At 35.7% G+C, this 21,742-nt stretch overlaps 2 pseudogenes; one reads left to right on the top strand and one right to left on the bottom strand.

Moving 5' to 3' along the window:
• LOC149778504 (DBH-like monooxygenase protein 1) overlaps positions 1 to 21,742 on the bottom strand; it is a 65,821-nt pseudogene that overhangs the window by 22,911 nt on the left and 21,168 nt on the right.
• On the top strand, positions 17,645 to 19,684 carry LOC149778505 (uncharacterized; annotated as a pseudogene).

Genomic DNA, 21,742 nt, shown 5'->3' with positions numbered 1-21,742 from the left:
TGGCGCTCTGCATTAAGAGGTTAATGATAGAATAGGTCGGCCTGGTGTCAGGATAATTTGACTGGGTGGAACATCTTACTACATGTCTGTGGCATGATGCCCCAGTGCTAGACATCACTATAAACTGCCGCACTGCATACATCGTAGCGATATGACTGAACGATTGTTAAAGCTACGATAAAAATCCAAATCATATACACACATCACTCTTTCTTCCTCTCTCTCTCTCACACACACGCATTGCATGACTCACCCATTCATTGATATGATGATGCTGTATCTAACAAATAGAACAGTACCTTTAGTTATATTATAATGAAGAAATACCAAATATCTGAACTTGAAAGGTAAAGGTAGGCTGCCGTAATTAAGTTTATGAATAAACCATAAAGACTGAGGCCATACATGAACACATGTCCATAATATATTATGTAGATCACATGTATAAATACAATCACAAGGCGAATAATATAAGCATGTTCTTAAATGACCCAGGTATTGTCTATGTTACGCATAAGATCACATGTTTAAAGATGCCTTGCCGCTTCAAGCATCATTTCTGCGATTGGAAGATATTATCCTTTTTAAAAAGAATCTGATTTGCAGATGAATAATTGAATTGACATAAAACCACTTCCAATGATGTATTTTTATTAAGTATTAACTATACAAATAACGTTCATAATTCAAATGCCAAATATATTGTCGAAACGAACAAGTGAAACTATGTACTAATTGACAACTAAGTTCACATATAATAAATCGATGAGTGTCGTTTAAATCGTTTCACTTAGTTGTCATCAGCTTAGACAAATAGAGTTCAAGATACCGATTATGATCGCGTTTGCTAGATTACATTAGGAACATGTCGACGATGCTGATGGAGCATTGTGGGATGAGTTTTCATGAAAGGTGAGTCACAGTACCTGTAGGAGAGAAAGAGAAACAGAAATTCGAGATTTATTGAAAGCTTCCTCAAAGATGATAGCTCAGTGTGTTTATATACTCCTAATGTAATCCAAACATGTACTTGTATATCCCGATAATCATATTCAACACTTTAATACTTGATAGGTACAAAATAATATGAACAGTTCCTTAATGATGTGCCATTAATTTTAGTATGCGATGCGTCCATGCGTCAAATCAATTACTTTGTGTACACTAAACGTCCCATGTATAGTACCAAATGATAAAACATAGTTCATTTGGATTGATTCCACGAAATAGCAAGCAGAATGTATTATGGCGCGTGTGAATAAAATAAACCAATCAAACGTATTGGTCATCTTGGACATGCCGACATCTAATCAGTTTCTGTCTCGTCAAAATCAATGTCACCAACACAGCAATACAACAAATTAAGGGGAAGAATCAATTTCGTAGTTAGTGTCTTTACGCAACGAACCTCTTTAAAGACATTAGGTGTCATATGGAAATCATTTTCCTGCCTAACAGATTTATAAAGTTCTTGATAATGCCGCATAAGAATGAAACAAGGAACACATTGACCAACAACGAGCCAAATGTTAAAAAATGTTCGCCCATAATTATATACTGTATATTTGGAACCAAGGGTACTATGTTTCATCGATTCAGTGAATATGGAAATTGTTGAAATTATTCATCCTGTGAATGGATGCGCCAAATTAATCTTATAAATATTAGCAAGTAAAATCTGCAAAACTAATATTTGACAGTGAGACTGATGATTGATATATTTTTATGTGACTTCTGCCAACAAGTTCTATACGTTATTTGCAGGTTCTTCTGTGGTTAGTCAACATGAGGGATAACAGTGACAATGATTATAACAAGGAACGACTTATTGATTAATTATGTCAATAATCATCGACGGATTTTCTTTCATTTGGGAATCAATACATAATATCAATTTAAATATATTACTTAAATGAAGAAAAGGAACAGTCATTAATAAATGCCTGCGTGATCACATCGTCTTCTTGAAAGATATGACGTATACTAAACTCACGACGCTCTTGCTTAAAGATTTCCCTGTCCTAAAACGAAAGTCAGTTATATGTCTGTAAAGTCGACTAGACTTAATCAGAACATGAGAGATGATGCCATATGTAATACTGGTGAACAGATGTATTACTTCAGTTCTAATTTGGAGTAGTAGAGGAAAACGTAGGTACATTTCGCCTCGAGTCGATACGCCACCCTAGATAATACATGCAAAGTTGCAACATTTCAGATTCGTTCCTGTAATGAACTTTTATTTCCCCAGGGCTCGACATGATCCCTCAAAATTAACTTCATCAAAAGTCCTCCTTTAAACAGTTTACAATCCTCATCAAGGCCTCATATTATCCTGCCATCCGGTAAGTGGTCAGACTACTAGTACATTACAGACTATGGAATGCGGCTTTAAGTGCTTGCAAAAAGTTCCGAAAGGGTGTCCCTCAATCAGAATATAACAGTTCTCGCGTTCTATAGCAGCTAATTTCATATAGGTCCTTTAAGCAAATATAAAGACAGGTATGGCCTTTTCTTTAATGTTAAAGTGCATAATCCATTACATAATCATATCAAACAAATGGTTTTGTTCCTTCAAAATCATCGTCTTTAGTGAATTTTGCTCAGTTTGCCTATCTTTGCTGAAATGTCCTGATATTTATTCATCGCCAGATTATTCATCGTTAAACAGGGTAAACAATGTTACGACCATATATTCCACAGTTGATTCTTGAAATAATAGCATATGTAACTATTTTCACAGGTTTTTGAATAGACATGCCTACATCATTCAGTGAAATGGTAGAGTGAAGGTGGTCAGGTGGTCAACCTGTCGATAGATGAAATAAAGTTATAACCAATAAATAGATTTGAAGGTTAGTATTATACAAAAAAGTAAACTTTCGAAGTGTGTAATACTAACAAGAATTGGTACAGTTCTTCATGTCGAGTCGTACATACAATCATAAAACTAACCCCGGAAACGTCAAACAAGTGTTTGTTTGTAAACATTGTTTGAAAGGAATCTGACTGTGAGACATATCAGCTATAATACGATCAACAATTATTGAGACCTTACAGTTTTCCTTTTATTCCATGGAAAATTAACGAACGGCTCTTTTAATATCTTCGAGACATATTTATTATTTAAGAGAAATGTTGAAAAATGGAATAAACCGAGAGAGAGAGAGAGAGAGAGAGAGAGAGAGAGAGAAAGAAAGAGATGTTTCGAATTCTCTAGTCAATTAAAATATTTTTGATTTCTTGGATAACACTTTCATTTTTTTCGCAAACAATAGTACTATATTTGGTACCAAAATTCGTATAGCATTGTCATCACAAACAATTGTTTTCCTTTGTGTCTTTCGCTTTATGGCTTGTACTTACCAAAAATTCAATAAAATTCGTACCCATTAAATAAGTGGATTCATAACAGATTCATTTTCATACAACAATCTGCACTAACGGAGATACAAAGGCATATATAGCATCACAGCGCATCAGACACCCTTATACAATTCATTAAAATTAGACACAACCTATACGTTCTTTGTAGGCACAATTAAACTAACACAAGAACAAGGTCACACAGATGTTGTGTATGTACATTACATGGTGGTTACCTCGATATGCAGATTGTACATGCGATTTTTTATTCAAATTGAGCATACATAAAATTACTTTCACACATGCATTTAAAACTATTTGAATCTGGCAAAATCTTTAAAACGGTATAATTTGTTTTGAAAAGAATAAATAAATATGCAGTAGAAAAACAGGAACATTTTAGCGATAATATGTGGTTTATTTTACAAATAAACACACTATATAGTATGGATACTAAAAGCATGCGTTTATTTATTACATCAGTAAAAGTCGGTTGCGCCAATTCCTTTTTAACGAAGGTTGTATACTAGTATATTTTATAAATTAGTGAAAGCTACGTCCCAAGAACATTATATATCTCTGTGTGTGTGTGTGTGTGTGTGTGTGTGCATACTCAGATAGACCTCAGTATTTTCTAATATGTATCTTAAACTTATCTTACTCTCTTCTCAAAACATTTCAAGAAAATAGCTACATAAGATATTCTTTTGGTTTCTTGTTGGGAAAAGTGTATTTTAAGTTGTCTGGAAAACAAAAACATAATATGAAGAATGGTTTACTGTGCAAATGAGATTTTCTTCTTTGTGTAGACGTGTTTGCTGGAAATCAAAATTGTAGCGAGGATGTGTCGTTAACGAAGGCAACTCTATATAATTCTGGAAGTGTTTATTCCTAATGGCCTACTCAAGCAGATGGGCACGCTGAAGAATTCTGAGGACCGGATATCCGTCAGATTTCCTGGGACCTAAATGAAATATGAAATCACTTTTATGTACAATAAGCTAGGCACCATGCCATAGGAAGCTGTTCTAATCAGAAAGTTTACAGAGTGAAGAAATACGAAGTCTTTTGTCAATTTCTGACTCAAATGTTATAGTAAACATGTTTTTCTAATTATAATCATTGAATCCATTAAACGGGTGCCAAAATCTTTCTTCTTGCTTTAATTTTTTCTTCCTACCGTTTATTTATATTCTTCTATATTTCGGTCTTCACCTGCACTCCTATTTGGAAGAAACGTTGACCAAATAATGTTACACATGCAGTTGAGAAAATATTTAGAAAGTTGTTCCCAGTCCACTTTGAAACCGACCTTCAACATGTAAGCCTCATGGTGTCGAAGGGTACTGCTTAGAGTAATGACTATACCAGAAAATTATCAATCATACCTGACTGACAAGAGCAAAGGAAGATACTACATGTTTAATGTTCTCTCTCTCTCTCTGTACTTCACTTCGCACATAATATTCGTTCATACAGATGGGTAAAATGTTGACAAAAGATTAATAAAGCCACTTTAAAGAGAACACGAAGCGTTTATATTCAAAACGCCTAAACAATATTACTCCAATCTATGCCAAGGACAAAACTTAAAAATGTGTACAAGTAAATAGCCTCAACGTTTGTGTATTATACCCTTATTTTCTCGGATATAACTGAAAATACTAGTCTACATCCACGGCTACCACGAAGATTTTAGACATGAAAATAACACCCACTATGTTTGTGTTGTTTAATTATACAGATGCTTTATCTCTCTATTCGCTAATACTGTGCTTCTGAAACTTCAGACATGGGAAGCATGTGAACAATAATATGTCTGCGTTTACATTTTCTACCTGACGAATTACTTCTTTCTTTTGTTCTATTATCCGTTTATTTCCCGATTTACTTATGATATTATCAAAAGGACACGATATACGTTTGATATGGAGTTTTTCTGGATATTTCAAACCAGAGAGAGAGAGAGAGGTTTGGGCTGGATTACCAAAGTGAGTCTCCAAAAGATATAAGTAGTTGGAATCATCTGGAGCTTCCACTGAAACCCCAACTGGTCTGGATAATAGACGGTCTCAGAAAGAGATTACGGATTCAATGATCCTAGTTTGTGTGACACAGATGTAAACACACCGAACTGATTGATCAATTAGTCAATGAGTAAAAGTGTTTTCAAATTCGAACATATTTAATAAAAATATCAGCAACGATAGTATGAGTAAAACCCATGAAAAAGTCGAAGGTCGGACAAGGGAAGGAAACTGTATGCACATGACTGCGGAGGTAAATGTGATGGCGGGGCTTGTAGCAGTATTTGCAGTAGCAACATAAATAGTAGTATCAATCTTGGTATCAGCGGTGATAGTATCAAGTACTGGTGGTGGTTGTAGAATAAGCAGCGACGGATGAGGTAGTAGTTATTGTCGATAGTATCTGGATCAGCAGCAGTGGAATTAATAGCAGAAATAGTAATAGTTTTATATATTTGTAGTAGTATCAACGTCATAGATGTATCAATATAAGTAGTGGTAGTAGTAATAGCAAAACCAGCAGCAGTAGAATTAATAGTAGAAATAGTAATAGTTTTATATATTTGTAGTAGTATCAACGTCATAGATGTATCAACATAAGTAGTGGTAGTAGTAATAGCAAAACCAGCAGCAGTAGAATTAATAGTAGAAATAGTAATAGTTTTATATATTTGTAGTAGTATCAACATCATAGGTGTATCAATATAAGTAGTGGTAGTAGTAAAAGCAAAACCAGCAGCAGTATAATTAATAGTAGAAATAGTAATAGTTTTATATATTTGTAGTAGTATCAACATCATAGATGTATCAATATAAGTAGTGGTAGTGGTAATAGCAAAACCAGCAGCAGTAGAATTAATAGTAGAAATAGTAATAGTTTTATATATTTTGTAGTAGTATCAACATCATAGATGTATCAATATAAGTAGTGGTAGTAGTAATAGCAAAACCAGCAGCGGTAGAATTAATAGTAGAAATAGTAATAGTTTTATATATTTGTAGTAGTATCAACATCATAGATGTATCAATATAAGTAGCGGTAGTAGTAATAGCAAAATCAGCAGCAGTAGAATTAATAGTAGAAATAGTAATAGTTTAATATATTTGTAGTAGTATCAACATCATAGATGTATCAATATAAGTAGTGGTAGTAGTAATAGCAAAACCAGCAGCAGTAGAATTAATAGTAGAAATAGTAATAGTTTTATATATTTTGTAGTAGTATCAACATCATAGATGTATCAATATAAGTAGTGGTAGTAGTAATAGCAAAACCAGCAGCGGTAGAATTAATAGTAGAAATAGTAATAGTTTTATATATTTGTAGTAGTATCAACATCATAGATGTATCAATATAAGTAGCGGTAGTAGTAATAGCAAACTCAGCAGCAGTAGAATTAATAGTAGAAATAGTAATAGTTTAATATATTTGTAGTAGTATCAACATCATAGATGTATCAATATAAGTAGTGGTAGTAGTAATAGCAAAACCAGCAGCAAAGGTAGTAGTAGTAGTATCAGCAGCAGATTAAATAATAGTGGCAGTAGCAAAAGCAGGTAGTGGTGACAGTAAAAGCAGCAGGAGCAGCAGTAGCAGTTAAATCAGTAGTAGTTGTAACAGTGCTAATAGCATTAGTGGTAGTAGTAGTAGAACAGCGGAAGCATTAGAAATAGCAGTAAGAAAAAAGTGGTGACTATCAATACCAGCAGCGGTAGCAGTAGTAGTAATAATAATTGTAGCAACAGCATTAGAATTATTAATGGTGTTAATGTGGTGGTGGTAGGATTAGAGGTAGCACTATCACAGCAACATACTAAATAATAGTAGCTACTGTGTTACAGTACAAGCAGCAGTAATTAAAGAAGTTGTAGGAAATGTATTACTAGCAATAGCAGCACTAGTAATAACAATTGTAGTGGTGGCGGTGATGGTTATGCTGATGGTAGTAGTAGCAGCAGTAGTATCAGTAGCTGTAGTGGTACATGTTTAAGTGGCAGTGATACATGTAACGGTGGTGACAGTGACGTTACACGGAATAGAAGCAGAATGAGAAAATAATAAGAAACAGAAATAAAATTCTCCTCATAGCACCTGGGATTGATCCCGTCAAATGTCTTTTCCTTAACACATGTATATCGTAATATGGCACACGTGCATCTCAATGCCTGAGATGCGCTTGTCGTTATGCATGTGTCTCAATACTCACCACCTATATACAAAACGAAAAATATTACAGATTTACAAAGAGTACAGAGAAATTGGAGAAATATAGTCGTAAGTAGACACACAAACAGACACATACTAGATATAAAGACAGGTTTTGCGTTCAGGAACAAACCTTAAGGCTGAACTTAAACTTAACTCAAGAATCCGGTAAAGGGACTGGATGAAATTTAAGTCTTACTTAAAAGTGACCAGGCAAATGCTTGAAGTCTAGACATAGCTTATATACTGAAGCCGTGAAAGTCACAGGCAGAAATAAGAGCAAAGTCTTTATAGCAGAACAAGGAAAGAGATATATAATTTGTAACAAAAAGTGCAAACTATAAAACCCTTCATTCATTTGCTAACTCGATCCAACGACCTTCTGACACTCGATTGTCGTTTAAGCACGTGTCTCATGAGTCACGATAAATCTTTACTATCTCTGACACAATCGTGAAATGTATGATAACAATACTACTACTACTACTAATATGTTCAGCAGATTGAGTGTCTATAAAGTATTTTTTTATAAAATAGCACTGACTCATCTTTTTCAATGTATACTCATTGTTTAAGGTACTTACTGCAGTTTTGGTTAGAACTAGTGTGCTATGTGATACTATCTTCTTGTGTTCACAGCGTTTAGTAAAATCCAACAATTGTAATAGGTTTTGACTGATGGAAATAAACACAAGAACAAATATGGAAAGAAAACGACGAGGTCGAAATTTAAAAAGAACAAATTCTTTAAGCAAATATAGTCCTTGCGCAGTTTTTTTCATGCTTTGTTCTATATTTTAACACCATCTTTAAATGTAATATTCCAATACCGTTGACAATGTAGAGCAGGAAAATCAAGATTATACAGATGATCTTGGATTGGTGTATCAACAGCCATATCAGAGGGAAGAGATAACAAAGTAAAGCTGCCTTTGATGCTTGGAAAGTCGTACTCGTACCTAATATTAGCGATCTAAAATTAAATTGTTAACCTCTGATGAATTATTTTGTTTATATCCTTTTTTTTCTCTAGAATTTTGCAACAGCTTTCAAAATGAATTATAAAACAGCTTCGAGATGCAGACAAAAGGACAACAGATATAGTGAATCTTCTAGAACGAATTGGTGGCAACCGACTCTGTAAGCCATAACCAAGGGGACCAAACCAGGACCTCAAGAGGTGCAAAGCACCATGTCTAGTTTACACCTAATAATGAAATCATGAAGCTATCACTATCGATTTTATACCATCTCGTATATATATATATATATATATATATATATATATATATATATATATATATATATATATACAAACAAGAGCAAATAAGAGAATAATGTACAACTGCTAAACAACTAAGTTTTTAAATTCATGTGTATGAAACAGCATGTACATATACCTTAAAGAAAACAAATATTCGGTGGACATCACTATAGTCTGCATATGATGTAGCCTACGCAGCAAAAACACGATTAGTAAGACGAACCTTTAAAGCTCCTCTGTGCTGCGTATCATCGTACGTTAAGCTGTCTTCAGAAATATGATCTCTCTGGTCGAATAAATTAATCGTGGTCATGTTCAAAAATGATATTTTAATGAAATTTTTGTTATTGAATTTCAAGAAAAGAAGATAGTTCCCACTGCTTCCATTTTGGTAGAAAATTAAACGTTTATGTGGGAGTGATCCCTAAAACGCTTGCTGGCATATGAAGGCAAACAATAATTGTAAATGCCAAAATTAGACTTGACGCCATATTCGCTTGCAGTCCCCACTCCGGCCGAGGTTTTAAAATATTTACCCCTTCTGTTTCTGGAGGTTAAGTTGTGTCAATATGGCTAGCAGTCGAACTGTGGATATTTAATTAAACACTATTTCTTCTAGATGGCCTTCAATCTCCCTGTTGACATTTCAACGAAATGCCATTGGTTTAGTTGGTTTATAGTCTAATTATGAACACTTAAATGCAACACCATTTTCCAAGATGTTTTTCAGTCCCCTTTAACGTGCTTTTAAGTTTTCATAAATGCGAATACTTAATAAATATAGAAACTGAGAAACTAATAGAAAATAAACGTTTGTGTTGTAAATCTTTTTTTTTTTGTAGGATTAACGTCGTTTTCTAGCACATGATAGGCTATGCAAGGAGGCCAGTATAACTGGTGGGGGTTAAAACAGGTAAAATCACGAGAAGAACCATAATGACATGTGAAGTTACTGGCAATCTTTCTCACAAACCCATATAGGACGAACCCGAGACTCGAACCCACACCGACAAAGATGAGATACCAGTGATCGGTAAACGCGGGCGCTTTCGTCCTCTCGTTCTCCGGAGTTCCAAGTAAATATTATATGTGTATGATCCTGGAACATCAAACTGATATGTTTTATTTAAAACTGTTTATTCCAATTCATAATATTGTTTCTGCTGCGTGATACATATATCAATAGATCGTATGTTTTATTTCAAAACTTTGATCAGGTACAATATCGCAACGTTATTAAATGAACAAAGTATTGTACACTCGTTTGCAGTCATGCGATCCTAAGTCATATGCCCACACTGTTGCGAACGTGACTTTTACCAAGTCCGCATTGACGTATTTAATATGTTTAATGACAGTTGAAATCCTACTTTTTGACTAGGTTCGAAAAATGGGCCGTGGTTACTATACTAAAGTAGGCACGTCGAGCGATTGGTATATGCTTATAGTACGCAATATGCTGGGATCAGAATGTGGTTTTACGTGAAGCATATTTATCAGTTATGGACAATGTGTTACATACGTTGAGAAGACATACCTTGATTAATCTAAGATGATTCAAAATTAGATGACTAATAATCGTCAAAAGAGCAAATATCATTAGCATTTAAATCTCCAATAGTTTGCTTATACCTAAAACGTCAATCCCGAAACGTTCATAGATTTGTTTCATGGTCAGGCTTTACGAAGTATTTATTACATTAAACTCAGTCACAAATCCACGATATATTTTCTTTTATTGTATACTTCATAAATATTCCCATTAATTTAACAATTTTGCTAAGTTGCGGTGTTAAATAACAGTTATCACCGTTTCATTATATGGTTATAGCCTAACCGCTTTCGAAGAACTAATTTTGTCTACGTCAATATAAAAATGGCAAATTAAACGCTGACTGTATCCAAAATTTGGAGATGAATCCAGAATAGTTACATTAAATATTCAAAAGTTTCATCAAAAATAAATCAAGGTGACGTTGAAATATTATACAAAATCCGAAAAATCACAATACCATGAAAGGCGACGAAGCGAGATGCACAAAAATGTCAGTTGTGGTTATGGAATGTGAACAGAGAGCTTAGACAATAGAAAATATCCACCCAGATCTACTGAATGACAATCTTAATGAACTTTTGGCTTATATAAGCAAATGTGACGGCTATATATGGCTCTTGTCCAAATTTAAATTAAAAAAAAATATCTAATATAGACACCATCAAAATTTGTCCAACCAGCAATCGAAAGACGGTTGTTATTGGTGACGTAGAATTAAAGATCCGTGCAGGTGTTGTCAAATCTAATAATGCAACAAGATGGCAAGACATCGCAGAACAAATCGACTTACTACAAGTTTAGGAACAAAATTGGTGATATACACTTTATTCACTGTAAATATCAAGCATTGTATAACACTCGGTCGAGAAAACCAATGAAGACTCCTTACATACTCCATGGAAAGATACTAAAAACAGTTTCATATGCCATAAATCAGGATATGAATATATCAAGTATTCATTGATGGAAACTCCCATGTAGATAAAACTCCAAACATCTGCAAAATGCAGATCGCAGATCAAAATATCTTTTTTGAGGAGAGTCTACAGACGACATTATCGATATTTGACATTAATGTGGAAAGTGAAAGCGTAGTTTCATCCTCTTGGGACTTTATTAGAGTTCATGTCAGCATTGCTTGCTATCTACATAAGAAACTGTGTCTAAATGCATCAAAAATGTTTGCTTAATTCATAGATTAAACCACAGTTCAGCTACTTCAGTAAACTTTGTTTTTGACGCGAATGGTATGTAGTGCAGTTCAGTTGCTTTAGTAAATATTTTTTGGACGCAGTTCAATTGCTTTAGTAAATATTTCTTTGAAGCGCATTGTATGGAGTGCAGTTCAGTTGCTTTAGTAAATATTTCTTTCTATGTATGTATGTATGAGTCGTGTGATAATCGACATGTCTTGACATCGATGGGATCGGTCAATGTTTAATTTGTCTACTGGTGGCATCGTTTATTAAAGAAACATGCTCGCTTCTGTAACACATGTACATTATTTTTTTGATTTCCTTCCTCTGCCTTTCCCCTTACCCATTTATTTGCCTTTCAAAGTGTTCATCAAATATGTTTGGCACTTCCACACAGAGTTTTTGCGCTTGATAAATTCTTCATTTCCTGTCAGCCCAACGCATCCGAAATGAAACCACAAGTTACAACTGTCACATGCAATGCTATTTTCCGTGGAAATCGGAGGATTGTCGACACATTCTCGTTTGCAGATATTACACTGGAATGATGTTGAAATAACCGACTTTCGTTTCAGTGTTCTGTTTTCATTTAGGGCCTGAAGTTTTGGTCGGAGCGCCCGTCTCTTCTTCCTCGGAATTGTATCTTTCAGCTCCTTGAGACCATCCACGAAGGCAATCTTCAAAAAATGACCCGAAACCATTTCATATAAATCAATCAAAAATCCCGTAAAGATGTCATCGTCCACTTCCAACTCACCCTCTATATGGTCTGTATGGAAAAGATCCAGCCAACATGCAAACCGTCCCTCTAATGTATGTATGGATCTTTGATCCATGGAGATGAAAACTTCCTTCTGTTAACTTTGATTGAATGTAACTGTTCAATTTAACAAAGAAGAGAAAAACATCATCCCTCAAGTGAGTTAGACCCCTTGATTTTCCTTGTCTGTACTCTATTTCGGATAGACTGTGTGGCAGATTGGTTATAGTTGTTATTTCTTCGTCTATGCGAAGTTTCAGCAATAATTGCTGTTTCAGATAATCCACTCTCCGCTGAAACTTGGATCCTTCGTCAATTCGTCCTGCAATTCTGATGAAACACTGCCGTAACCGATCTTTGATTTTATGAATGCACGCTCCAGCAATATACCGTAATTTTCCTGTGGCAGCTGGTGTTAAGTTATCCGCCGGAGTGGACAGATCGACTGGCATGTCCTGGTAGCTTTCTGACTGTTTCTGCTTGACATCACTTTCTATCGTCTGGATTTTCATCTCCAACAACCACATTAATAACTTAGAAGAGAACTTGTTTTGTTCTTTGAAAATGATTTCCACATCAAATTTCTGCACATGTTGAGGTGTTCATCACTGTTAAGGAAAGCGTGTGCCAGTTTGTAGACATTTGACCAGGAAGCGGACGTTTTTAAATCTGAGACTCTAGCATACAATGAATATGTGTGGGCTATTAGCAGCTGTGATCCAGCTTCGGGTGAAACCGATAAGCACTTCTCATTGCTCAAACTTAGTTTGCTGATATAAGCGTTGACCGAAAAAGGACAGTTCACTAAGTCTGTCTGCCTAGAGCCTGAAGGACGCTCTGAAATATGCCGATTTGCTTTGTCAATCCTAACTTGTCCATCGTCCTCTGTACGTGTATCTGCACTACAAGTACCTTTTACACATTCCTGTCCTTCGTCGTCAGTTTTTATTTCCCTACCTGCAGTGGCACTTCTGTTTGAGATTGTGCAGTAATTATCATCACCTTGCATTTCTGGTGTATATTGAGATTTACAGCACGAAATGTCCTCTTTCTTTTCAACTCCAACATAGCTGTCAATGTCATACACTGCTTGTGGATGTCTGAGGCGTGCTGCTTTCGGATTGTAATTCAGAATCCGTAGGCCTTCTTTGCATGTTGCTCTTCCCACTGACACTCCCATTTGACCAAGTGAGAAAAATGAATAGCAATCAATCTCCAGTCTATCCAAAGATTGTCCTTGGACCCTGTGAACTGTTATTGCATATGCGAGTCGCACGGGGTATTGGATCCGCGTTGCAACGACCTTATTACATTGTGAATCATACACTTCAAAGCTGATCAACGGCAATGGAACAGATTTCCCAACGAAATTAATAACTGGATGACCGTTTTGTGGAAGAACATGCACTACTCCTCGTGTGCCACTGAGCAAACGATTCGATAGGTTCCTAACTAAAATTAACGGGAATCCTTCTTTCAACACCACTATCTTGGGTACTGCTGATCGCTGAAGATAAATCTTCTGCCCTGAAAATAAATGGATTTAAATTTTATCATGAACTGGTAGGCAATATTAATGCTTTCAATAATGTGGGATTCCGAATGAGATACGAGTGGAATTCGAGTTTCACATATGACTTTCACATCTGGGAAGCCCGCTTGCGCGCTTTCTTTAGATCCCTTTCGCAGTCATTATTACTTCACCTTAAGTTTTATTATTCTTTATGCTGTACATTGCCCTAAGGATGTTTTAATACATACCAGAGTCAATAGGGTTAATTTTATTTAGTCAATAAGCATGTACTGGAAACCATCAATTTTTACTTGAATTTAAAAAACGGTGTTTAAAAAAGCCGATAAGTATAAACTGAATTTCCCTTCCCTGCGTGGAACCAACAATTATTTGTCAGTCTCCCTCCTCCTCTCATCTACCTATTAATTTATTCCTATCTGAAATAACAATCAGCTTTCCTTGTAATTATCAGCAAAACATATGCTGTTTCTCAATATTCGTATATGATTTGAGGTATTATTGCTCTCTTCCTGAAACCATTACACTTAATACTTTCAACTGATGACATTTCATACCTGACCCGTAAATTCAGTTCACCTGGACCATGGGGTTAGATGCCCCACACTCTACACTTTCTTTTGAGAGCACTGTATGTGTTACGTGGTATAATGCTAATACTTTATTTTAGAACCATGTAGTATTCATAACAAACGTCCATGATCTAATATATATATATATATATATATATATATATATATATATATATATATATATATATATATATATATATATATATTCATTAAAATCGTTCTGCAAATGTCATCATCAATACGCATACAGCTGTCACTAATGGAAAAGCAGTGACCGTCCGATAAGTTATAGCTACGTCTTTACTGTCCAGTATAGAGGAATAAAAATAAATGTAACTCAATTTAAACCATTGCAGGAAACAAAATTACCCTCATCTTTAGCTCTGTAAGTGCGCTGTATACCATCTGCGATATCCAAGAATAGCTGATTGTAATAATCAACTTCAAAATTTGTGACAAATATCCTGACAATAGGTTCATCACCAGGTAAAGGTTCTCCCATGCATTTAAGAAGAGCTTCTGTCTCCGTTGAGGGCTCGCCATTGCAAAGTTCATGTAAAGCTCGTATGAGATCGTCCTCTTTCTGACGCATTACCTGCAATATTATATAACCTAAATAAAATGATTTTAACCGAAACATAACGTTTTTGTACCGTGTACTTGTTCCAGAAGCTAGAAATGTTTAAATTTCAGTATATTGCTATTAGGAGTAAATTAATTACTTACAATTACTAACGTAATTTTAAATTTTATGTCCACCCCACGAGAACCATTTGGATGTGGTCAATCGTTTTTTGAAGTTTAAACTCGCAGATAGAATTAACTGAAAGATATGAACCAAGACCGTAAATGCTATACAACTAATCATCAGATGGGAGCTGTTCAGTTTGTTTTGGCAAATTTTCATATAGATCATATGATGTAAGAATTACTTACTTAACATGTTAACTATACTTAACCGTTTACTTCAGTTAGTGGCATAAAGTTGAAGAAAATGTGAGAACCTAAAATTAATAGTTGTTATGGATTGTATCAATATCATAAGTGTGTGTGTGTGTGTGTGTGTGTGTGTGTGTGTGAGAGAGAGAGAGAGAGAGAGAGAGAGAGAGACCTTGTTTAGACGCATGTGATGAGGGAAAACTGTTTGGAATATCTCCGCTTCAAAACAATACTCCCCGGCATCGTCGTGCATGTAATTTGGAACTGGTGGCAGCTGTTTCAAGTAACCAGAGGCAATCACCTGTTCAAAAGAAGAAATAAAACGTCTGATTGTTTTCATGAATGTTTGTTTTGCTTATACTGGAAAAGTATTATTCCTGACTAAATGTCATATCTGTTCGAACGAGAAGGTATCTTATACTTGGTATCATAATTTAGGATTTACATTTCTATTTCGGTGCCACTATATGGAGAGAGAGAGAGAGAGAGAGACAGACAGACAAAGACTAATGATTTGTCACATTTTCGAGGGCACAATTGTTCTGCCGCCGGGGCCAGGGGTGAATCCACAAAAATCCCTCAGTATGCTGCATGGGGCGGAGGGCGTGCACAAGGTACGCGAAGGGACTATAGGACAGAACGGGTGTGGTGGTGGGGTGGGGTTGAGATCATGAAAGCTCCAACATTTTAAGCGTTTCAAGAAGCCTTTGTAGCCATGTTAACTTGACAGTAAACTCATGCACATTTTAAGGTGAGGGCAAAACAGATCGTTCGCAGCTCTACAGTCATCACCACAACTATTGCTTCCCGGCTCTCATCCTTCCCTAACTTGAAGGAATGTATGAACAACGATTCGTGAAAATGATTTTGAAATTGTCGCATTACTTGCCTGAATTCCTCCAAAAACGGCAAATGGATTCCGAATCATTCTGCAGATGTACTACAACGTCTCAAACGTTTTCTAGACACTATCCCTATCTCGTCTATTACCAGTATATCTGTCGCTCGAATTCTATTTGCTATGTCAGAACTATCGTCCTGGAGATGTTTCTTAACTAGATCTTCTTTGCCATATCTCCCATCATAAAGGCCAGCCCAATGATGAAGTGTAGTTCCACCGCAGTTGACGAAATTCAGCGTGGGCATTTCAGTCGAGGATGTAACTGCCACCATTTTCTTGTCATTTAAGGATTTGATTATACGTCTGAAAAAGTGAACACACATGACATGAATAAATGTTAGTTTTAATTACATTGGAAAGAAAACACATATCTCCAGAAATGGATATAAGTATTACAGTTTATACTGTCGATTTGTTTTTTTCTGCGTCATCAGGGACTGCCAATGTGACTCTGTAATGAAATAATATTTCTGCATGGAGACAAGATTCACAAACGTACAATTTAAAGAACGACAGTACATGTATTTTTCACTTCCTTTATTTATTTATAAAAACGTATAAGAAATGTTCAATATGATGGTGACTTAAACGTTTACAAATTTAATATTCGCGCATGATTGCCTCAACCCTCTTAAACAGGACATTTTTAAATTTCTGACTAGCACCATCACATGACAACGAAAACATTATTATATGGCTATCATTCATTTTTTGAGTCAACGATTATAAGACATGTTAAGTTAAATAACGAAGTAAACTCTTTTAGCATATAAGTACATTTTTAAAGGTGGAATGGTTGCATGCACAGAAAGCATGCTGTTTACGTTTAGTTTAAAGTTCACGATATAGCTCACCGACATGGAGATGCATTATTATTATGTTTGGATTTTAAACACGTTTTCATAGTAAACCGATTGTTTCATTAGTCTTCTCTCTCTCTCTCAAACTTTAATGACTCACTTAACGAAACGATTGTATTTCCAGGCTGACAACCAATTACCAACCCGAAGTAGGAGGAATGACAATATTTGGAGACATGTACACCAATGCCATTGATTTTTTTGTCCCTCTTCGATTTACCCCTTCGAAGGACATACTGTCAAGAGTGATCACGTCATTATTTCCCGAATCCAAACGTACATTCGTTTATAAAAATCGTATTGGATACACTTGTTATAATGGTCTTGTAGAGAGATGTAAAATTTCAACCGACGACACGCAAGTCCTTATTCCCAATGAATGTGAAGCAGGTCAAGATAGATTGGGGCACTTGACGATTACATGTCCCACCTTACATGTTGTAAATGGCAAAATTGTTACATGTACTATGACTTTTGGAAAAACAACGTGCTTGATGATTAGAGGGGCTACACTACATATCCAGCAACAAATAGACTTTACACAGAGCAACGTAGATGGATTGGTGTACTTATGCAAGAAACTAAAACTCTGCAAGGGAATGAGATTTGACGAGAAGTTTGTGACGTCAAAAAAAGCTGTCAAGGAAGATTGGTCAAGGTTTTGCAACGAAACACAGATTGATCAACGTGTACGATATTCAGTGTGCAAGATCATCGTACCTTTGACTTCCAATGTGGAATTACGCAATGGGTGTATATCTAGTCTTCATTGCCAAAAGAAAAGGAAAGCAGAGGATGATGATGATCCCTGCATTGTTTCTGATATGGAAACAAATGAAGATAATGTGATAACTCTTGTAAAAACACCAAGCGTGAAATTTGAACCAAATGTGATGGTGGCCGAGACTCCGGACGTAATGCTAACTGCAAATGGTGTCACAGAACCAGATAAACTGCTTAAGGTTTTTACATGCAATGATGTACCAGAGAGATTTAACAGTTTGTTGGAATCTCAACTTAGAAATAACAAGAAAGAGAAGGATCCAAGACCCAGGCGGTGGAATCCGGATATTATAAGCCTTTCTTTGAGTCTATGGTGCAGGTCACCCATTACTTATGAGGACCTTAAGTCATCCGGATTTCTGACACTGCCATCCAAACGTCTTTTGCAGCACTACAAAAATTCATTTAAACAGCAACCCGGACATGCTGACGAAAATCTGACTTGGATGGTTAGAGAGGCAGATAGACAGAAGATAAGTGAATTTGGAAAGCATGGTTGAATTTTAATTGATGAAATGACAATTCAGGACGACTTACAAATATCAAAAGAAGGGGACGCATGGAAGTTGGTAGGCGCTGTGGACATGGGGAATATAAACAACAGAATTGACGTGATAATGAAAGGTCAGAAAAAGATCAAGCTTGCATCCCATGTTTTCCAGTTAATCGTTCACGGTTTCACAGGATTTAGGTGGCCAATTGCATATTTTACAGCCACAACCCACCCGATTTTTCAAATCGTATGGGAAGGCGTTGACAAACCTGACGACAGGGGTTTGATTGTCGATTATATAATGATGGATGGAGCATCTACCAATCGCTCATTTTCTTCTATGTTGTTTACAGGCGACCCCAGAGAAGAAGGGTATATGACGAAGAATATGTATGATGCTAGCCATAGGATTTGCATCATTCAAGACGTGATGCACGTTTTAAAGAAAATACGGAATAACTTGGAATCGAGGAAATCAGCAAATAAACATGGATCGGGACGATTTCTGTCCATTGGAGACGGCTCGGTCATAATTTGGGACCATTTTACAGAGGCGTTCAAGTTTAATCTTCAGAGAGTTTTCAGATTGCACAGAAAACTGTCGAAAGAACATCTTGAATTGACGCCTCTCACAAAGATGCGGAACTCTTTAGCAATAGAAGTTCTCGAGAAGGAAATGCTTTTTTTGATGCGATCTTATCAGGCCTCACTGACTAACACAGTATACAGGGGACTGTAAAACGCTTGCAACAAACCAGTAAGATCACTGAAGTTCTTTGTGACTAAAATCGAGCAATTACCGATATTAGTGATCCTCGCCTGGGCATGCTTCACGAGGTTCTACACTTTTGCAGCACCTGGGAAAAAACGGTCTCTGAGTCACCCATACTTGTCCCAGGGAAGCATCTCATGAGCAAAGAAACAAGAGATGACCTAAACGCTTCCCTGGTGGGTTTTAGATCACTGTCACCAAAATGTCGGAAATGGCAGGGCCATCAGTCCAGGATTTTTCAATTCTGACCTGATAGAGAACTACTTCTGTCAAAAGAGAGGCATCAAGAATGGGTTAAACACAAATCCAACAATACAACAATATGGACCGTCCGTAAGCAGCATTTGTCTTGGGCAAACAACCGTGTCTTCCAAATCGAACTCTATTTTGAAGGCGTCATTTTTCTCTGCAACAGTACCATGTGTTTTGAATGCCAAATCACAAATCAAAATCGGTTAGAGAAGCTAAACTTCGGGTATATATATATATATATATATATATATGGTATAACGGTACCAATTGCGCAAGTCCAGGTGGGCGGAGCTTAAGGTGTATGGAACATTGTATTCAGAATTAAAGAACAACACTAGCTGTGATTGATGCATTATGTAAGAGTTGTACTTTCTGTTTGGCTTAAAAAATGTTGAGCCTCTTGGCAACATGTGAGTTTGTGATAATTTCTATCTAGATCATATTTTGTATTTTTTATGATTTTTTTAAAATATGGTACACATAGCTGAAAATGTGCTTGTTGTGACTAGATAAATCTTACCACTGTCTAGTTCCAGTAGAGTTATCTCTCTTAAATGCAATGGAGTACCTGGTTATGTCATTGTCAAATTGACAATCTAGCATTGTTGTATATGACAGTGTGTGACATGCATACCCAAGTAGGATAGAAAGTATATTTATTTCACAAAACATTAGCATTGAGGTATATGGAAAAACAATTGGTACCGTGATACCATATATCCACGAGTGGCTTGTAGAAAAAGACCTGTTTATGAATTGATCAAACGAACAAGTGTGACAATGATATGAATTTCACACATATAATTCCTGTAAGTGATGTGTCAGCATTTATGTATCATTTTGTGGAGGTGCGAATTTGTAAAGTACTACATAGGTTAAGAAATAATTATTAAATGTTAAGTAGTCATTGTTTACGATTAAATTGTCTTGAAGTTAGGACTGTATACATTTATCTTTTTATTTTTTGTGTTCTTATAAGATTTTCACCAGGTCTATTGATTTTTATATCTCTTGATTAACATTTTAACCAGTCTATGTTCTATGAAGGCTTTATTTGTTTACAATATTCATAATGGAAATCTTAGATAAAGATAAGAATAAAAGGCAATAAAACATAAAATGTCTCGGAGTTTCTTGCACGCTTAAACACACAGACACACACTTTTCTATTTCTCGTTACTTATTCAAGGCAGTATGTCTCGTAACACAAAGTAAACCGAACAAAATAATATTATAGTTCCAACTCAATTATTGAGTTTTTAAAAGAAACATGAGTTTTTCGATATAAACGAAGGGGGAATATGTTAAACGAAATATTTATAATGTCAACATTGCGGTGTAGTGCGTTTCAAACTCTACGTTAAACTATCGTGGTAACATTTATCACGACCAGATTAAAGGCGGAGATGTTGCTTTCGAGCCCCCTACCCACCTAGGACCCCGCAACACAGTGAAATTGGGAGACGGTGGGTTGGAAACTACTGCAGGGCATTTATCACCCGATTCCAGACTTGCATGTAACGCTCTATCACTGATGCAAAATATGAATCATTATCTAGTAATATGATACCAAATGATTACTGTAAAACATATGTTTTGCCACATCCACATTGTTCAGTCAATAACAAATTGTGTCTATCCTGGGCACATCTGAGAGTGCTATACTGTTCCATGCTGAGGTCGTCCATTGTTTTATGTGACAGGTGCTAATTTTAGTACCAGGATGGTGCTCTATGCGCACGGCGGTATATTTAAAGTACCAACATAAAACGAGATTGCAAATTTATCTTAAGTTTTATATGAAAATGTCTTAAAGGTATTATTTTTTTTCTTCTGTCTCATATCCAGTTAACATACATGTTCATGAAACATTCCTTGCTTATTTCTGCACAAGTAGGTACGAGAGAGAGAGAGAGAGAGAGAGAGAGAGAGAGAAGAAACATTAGCAAAGAAAAGCAAACTGAAACAGATAAATTGACAGTCTGAACGCTATCAGCAGCTATATGTATGTATGTAACGAGTTGATAAAAGTTATGTAAAAAAAATAAAAATATATTACTTACTCATTTAAGATTTTAGCCCATTCTGGCATGGCTTTAAGAATAATAAAATTCAACGGTGTTTCTTAATTATGTACCGGTGTTTGCATTTTAGCAATAAAATAACCACATGGAGTTTGCATATAAAAAAACCGCACAACAACAACAAACAAACAAAAAACAAGCATTCAATGAAGGGATAATAAAATAAGAAAAAATATATCCA

The sequence above is a fragment of the Sinohyriopsis cumingii genome, chromosome 17 (assembly GCF_028554795.1).
Source record: "Sinohyriopsis cumingii isolate HCF-2022 chromosome 17, ASM2855479v2, whole genome shotgun sequence".
Taxonomy (NCBI): Eukaryota; Metazoa; Mollusca; class Bivalvia; order Unionida; family Unionidae; genus Sinohyriopsis; species Sinohyriopsis cumingii.
Note: the sequence above shows the minus strand (reverse complement) of the source record. Positions and strands in the feature narration are given on the sequence as shown.